Genomic DNA, 6,000 nt, shown 5'->3' with positions numbered 1-6,000 from the left:
TGCAGTCCTATGGACCATATTTGCCAGGAACGGCTCTGATAACGGACCACAGTTTGTGTCCGAAGAGTTTCGAAGATTTATGAAAAGGAATGGGGTAATGCATTACACATCCGCCCCGTATCATCCAGCCACAAATGGATTGGCTGAGAGGTTCATACAAACCTTTAAAAAAGCAGTAAGTGCCATGTGCGATGACGACATTCCAATTCAGCATAAGGTGGACAATTTCCTGTTAGCCTACAGAAATGCGACACATGCAGTCACCAACCAGACCCCGGCCATGATGTTCTTTAACCGAAGGTTGAGATCTCGTCTGGATTTGCTCAGACCAAATGTACGAAGAGATGTTGAGAATAAGCAATTCCAGCACATCAAGGAGAAGCCGACAAGGAGCTTCAATGTAGGGCAACCAGTCTTGGCCCGCGACTACCGAACAGAGAAATGGCAACCAGGAACGATATGCACACGGCAGGGGCCACTAATGTACACACACAGTGGATGTTGGGGAGAACATTGTGAGACATCATGTTGACCAGATCCGAGAGTAACAGGAACGAGTCAACCCCAGGTCTCGCGTACCTGGTGAAGAACCCAACATACAGGTAGCATCTACCCCAGAAACAGTAGCATCGGAAGCTGATGAACCAACCGACGACAGGGGGCCAGAATCGCCTCCACACCAAGAGCAAGACACTCAGGAAAGGCGCTATCCAGAAAGGATCAGGAAGCCGCCCCAAAGACTGAATTTATAAATGGACTATTTGCAGTTAATGTTGCATGTTAAAAGTGTTAATTGTTAAATGAATGTTATGGTACTGTTAATCTAAAAAGGGAGGAATTGTAGTGTATGTACCTTTAAGGGGAGAACTACTTTTTACAGCTGTGACCACACCTGTATATAAACCCTGAGTAGGGATCTGTACTTTAGTTTTAGAGTAACCCTCATCCAGTAAACACCTGTTGATTGTTCCTCTGCAGTCTCTGTCGATTTATTGAAGGACACCATACATCAAAATTCACGGATTTAACACCATTGATTCTCAGACTGCTCTCATGCAGTCTCAGCTTGATGCCACGCAAGCTCTGACTGCTGCCATCGTGGCTGGGTCGACCACCATCCACTGGGGCTTTTAGGCCAGTAATCTGTGCTCCAGCAGATTGGTAATGACGTTGAGGTGCTGTCCCGGGGGAGTGGCAGTGGGTCAGTGGAGCACGAACCCGCTGTCCTCTCTCAGGATGACAGCATTCCTGCTCCCAACACTGCCACTCCACCATTGCCTCTCATCCAGCCAGCCCAGAATGCTGCCGCCCATGCTGAGGTGGTGCAGTCTACAGCTGAGCTTTCCAGCCCAGAGCTGGTCGAGGGCATCCTGCAAGACCATCTGAAGTCTCCCGCACGGACACTCAGCAGCCTTCCACCCGCCGTGCTGCAGTCACTGGGCCAACTCTTCATAGGAGCACTAGAGTAGGCAAAGGCACAGCAACAACAGGCACTAAGGTATTGCACAAGGGTAAATAGCTAATGTTGTTGTAAATATGTGTTCACTGATTATTGATAAATTTATTATTTGGCTTTGGATGATTTTGTGATATCTCTCATTTCAGTTTTGCGCTGTAATATGGCCTGCGACAGGGATGGAATGATAGGGATGTGGTGAGCAACGGGGATCTGGGTTTAATTTATTCGAACCGCAGTCTGATGAGGCAGTCACGGACCGCCCTTCCAGAAGGCCAATTGAGTGGCTGTCTGCTCCCTCACTCCTGTTCCTCCTCCTCCTCCTCCTCCTCCTCGTCTTCCATTCCTCCTCATCCTCCACCTCTTTCTCCTCCTTGGTACGTCCGTGAATAATTGAGACATGGACAGCAGGAGTGAACAAGGTAAGTCTTTACTGGTGGAAGTCCATAGTGAAACTAAAAACACAGAGGCTCACTAGCACCTTTTATACAGGGGTGGTCACTGCCGGTACTGCAGTCTGAGACCAGTTATTCTCTTAAAGGTACATACACAACAATTCCTCCCCTTTTAGATAAACAGTACATAACATTCATTTAACAACTAAATGATAACTAATTACAATCACAATTACTGTTGCTAGATACATTGGTTAAGTTTAAGCAATTATAAGTTCAGTCTTTGAGGAGGCTTCCTGATTCTGTCTGGATAATGCCTCTTTGGGGTATCAGGTTCTTCTGGCAATGTTGAGTCGGGATCAATGTCGTTGTTTGGTTCATCTGCTTCCAATATTACCGGTTCTGCGGTAGCTGCAATTAGAACGTCGATTTCATTACCAGGTGTATCAGATCGTGGTGTGGAGTTGACATTTTCCAGTGACTCTAGAATCTGGTCAGCATGGCATCTTACAATGCTCTCCCCAACGTCCACGGTATACATGAGAGGTCCTTGTCATGCACAAATCGTTCCTGGCTGCCATTTCTCAGTGCGGTAGTCCCGGGCCAAAACTGGTTGACCTATCTTAAAACTCCTGGTCGGCCTTTCATTCATATTCTGAAACTGCCTGTTCTCCACATCTCTTCGGACGTTTGGCTTAACCAAATCCAAGCGGCATCGTAGTCTTCGATTGAAGAACATCATGGCTGGAGTTTGGTTGGTAACCGCATGTGTCGCATTCCAGTAGGCAAACAAGAAGTTGTCCACCTTGTGTTGTAGGGGTATATTTCATTACACATTGCCTTGATAGCCTTCTTGAATGTTTGGACAAACCTCTCGGCCAATCCATTAGTGGCTGGATGATATGGGGCAGATGTGTAATGCTTAACACCATTGTTCTTTAAGAACCTCTGGAACTCTTCAGACACAAACTGTGGTCCATTGTCAGAGCAAATCTGTTCAGGCAGCCCATTCCTGGCGAATATGGTTCGTAAAACTGTGATAGTTTTTTCCGTGGTGGTTGAGGACATTTTTATTACCTCTGGCCACTTTGAATGTGCATCCACCGCAATTAAAAACATCGAGTCCATGAAGGGACCAGCAAAATCAATGTGCACCCTTTGCCATGGAGATGAGGGCCACTCCCATGGATGCAGAGGAGCTTGTGGTGGGGCGTTTTGGACCTTCTGGCATCCTGCACAGCTCTTCGTCATCTCTTCGATTTCTCTATCGATTCCCGGCCACCACACAAACGCTCTGGCTAAGTTCTTCATTTTTACCCCACCCAGATGAAGCTCATTGAGCACTCTATCCATCAACTTAGGTGGAATTACTACGCTGGATCCACACATCAAGGTTCCTCTGCACACTGACAGCTGTTCTCTTCTCGGCGAGAATGCTGGCAGCAGTGGTTCGCCATGTGCTGGCCATCCCTTCACCGTTAAATCATAGACCCGTGATAGTGTCGGGTCATTCCGTGTTTCCTTTTCTATGTTTGCATTCGTCACAGGGAGACATTTGACTATGGTCGAGTGGAATAACTCCATTGGATCCACTGTAAGGTCTTCTTCTTCCACCGTCGGCAACGGTAGACGTGACAATCCATCAGCATTTCCATGCTGTTTAGTTCCTTTGTACTCGATGTCATATTGGTGTGCCCCTAGGAAAAGGGACCATCTCTGCAGCCGTTGTGCTGTCATTATCAGTACGCCCTTCTGAGGGTTGAAAATGGAGACAATAGGTTGATGATCGGCTAGTAGAGTAAATCTTTGACCGTGCAGGTAGTGATTGAACTTCTTCACCCCCCACACTAGGCTGAGGGCCTCTCTGTCAATCTGGGCGTAGTTACGCTCGGCAGAAGTTAACGAGCGTGACACAAAAGCTATCGGCCTCTCTAAACCATCAAGGAATTTATGTGACAGTACCGCCCCAATGCCGTAGGGAGACGCATCACATGCCAGCCTGATTGGCAGTGCTGGGTTGTAGTGAGCCAAAGCTTCCCTTGAAGTGATTAAGTCCTTACTCTTCTGAAAAGCACGCTTACAATCATCGCTCCATTTCCATGCTACCCCCGTTCGTAGCAGGGTGTTCAGTGGGTGCAGAATTGTCGACAAATTCGGCAAAAACTTATGATAGTAATTCACCAATCCGAGGAATGACCTCAGTTGCGACACATTTTCAGGCGCTGGGGCCTTAACAAACGTTTCAATTTTGTCAGGGGACTTATGTAACCCCTCTTCATCAATCACGTGGCCACAATACGATATCTGTTTCTTAAAAAATTCGCACTTGGGGAGGTTGGCTTGCAGCCCATGTTCCCGTAGTCTAGTGAGCACCTGTTCTAGGTTGGCAAGTTGTTCACTGTCATCTTCACCTGTTACAAGGATGTCGTCCAAGTAACACTGAGTCCCCGGAATCCCTTGCAAGACTTGTTCCATCGCTCTTTGCCATATCGCCGGAGCCGATGCTACTCCGAATACCAATCGATGATACTGGTAAAGACCTTTGTGAGTGTTTATCGTGAGATACTTCCTAGAGGACTCTTCAACCTCCATCTGCAAATATGCTCGTGCTAGGTCAATTTTTGTAAAATGCTTCCCTCCAGACAGTGAGGCGAAGATGTCTTCTATCCTTGGAAAGGATATTGTACTGTGTGAAGGACTGGGTTCACAGTCACCTTGAAATCCCCACAGGTGCGAATCTTCCTTGGCTCTCCGGACTTATTGCTTAACGTTTTCTTCATGACAGGAACGATGGGTGTCGCCCACTCGCTCCAGTCGACCTTAGACAACACGCCCGCCTTCTCCAGATTCTCCAGCTCTGCCTCGACGGCTGGGCGAATTGCATATGGTACCGGTCTTGCTTTGAAAAACTTGGGAACTGCATTCTCTTCTATTTTGATCGAGGCGGTTACGCCTTTAAGCGTGCCCAGTTCTTGTTGAAATACCTCTTTGGCGTTAGCTAAGATTGTTGACAATCGTCCAGGAGTGACGTCTTCATCTTTTTTACCGTCCACCGTCATTGCCTGAATGGAATGCCAATCTAAGTTTATCTTCCTGATCCATTTCCGTCCCAATAACGGTGGTCCACCATTTGGCAATATGTAGAGATACAATTTCCGTATTTTCTTGCCGTACTCGACAGGCACCCTTATTTTTCCTCTGGGGTATACTTTTTGCCCCGTATACGTCGTTAAGACGATGGATGTCTCTCTCAAGGGTATGTGTGAAAATAGCTGCTCGTAGTCTCGTCGATTCATGACGGTTAGCGCTGATCCTGTATCAAATTCCATTTTAACTTGGGACCCTGCTATCGTGAGGGTGACCCAAATGGTTCGGTGATCCTCTTTTGCGATTACATTGTGAAGTTTGAGATAGCTTAGTCTCCTGTTCCCGGATTCACTATCGCTCATCTGGTCTTCGGAACTACTGTCCGTCATCTTTTGTACTTTCTTGTACGGTTCCTTAGTAGCCTTTTTGTTGTCGCTGGTCTTCTTCCCAGGCTTGCAAACTCGTGCAATGTGTCCCATCTTCCCGCATTGCCTGCATATTTTGTCTTTGGACTAGCAGTCCTTCTGGTCATGGTTAGTTCTGCCGCAGCAATAACATTTAGCAAATCCCCGTGTCATTTCGTGGGTGCCATATTCCTGTGGTTTTTGTTGAATTTCTGCAGCTCCCCTGGCTACTGCTTCATACGATACTGCCACGCTGAAAGCCTTATCTAGCGTCAGCTCTTTCTCTGAGAGTAACTTCTTCTGTGTTCCTTCACTCAGGAGTCCACAGACAAATTTGTCCCGTAGGGTATCTGCCAGTCCTGCTCCGAACTGGCAGTGCTTTGATAGCTTGCGTAGTTCCGTAAGATACTCAGCATTGCTCTCATCTTTGTGCTGAGTTCTCCTGTGGAATTTAAATCTTTCTGCTATCAACAGCGGTGCAGGGTTTAAGTGTTCCTGTAGGACAGCAACAATTTCGTTAAAACTCTTCGCCTTCGGTTTGGCTGGAGTAATCAGGTCCCGCAATAGGCCGTACGTTCTAGCGCCCATTAAGTTTAGCAATATCGATGCCTTTTTCCCCTCCGCTATTTCGTTTGCCTCGAAATATACCTCGACTCTT

The sequence above is a fragment of the Somniosus microcephalus genome, chromosome 8, assembly GCF_052327205.1.
Source record: "Somniosus microcephalus isolate GS21.2 chromosome 8, FLI_Smic_1.0, whole genome shotgun sequence".
NCBI classification, from domain to species: Eukaryota; Metazoa; Chordata; class Chondrichthyes; order Squaliformes; family Somniosidae; genus Somniosus; species Somniosus microcephalus.
Note: the sequence above shows the minus strand (reverse complement) of the source record.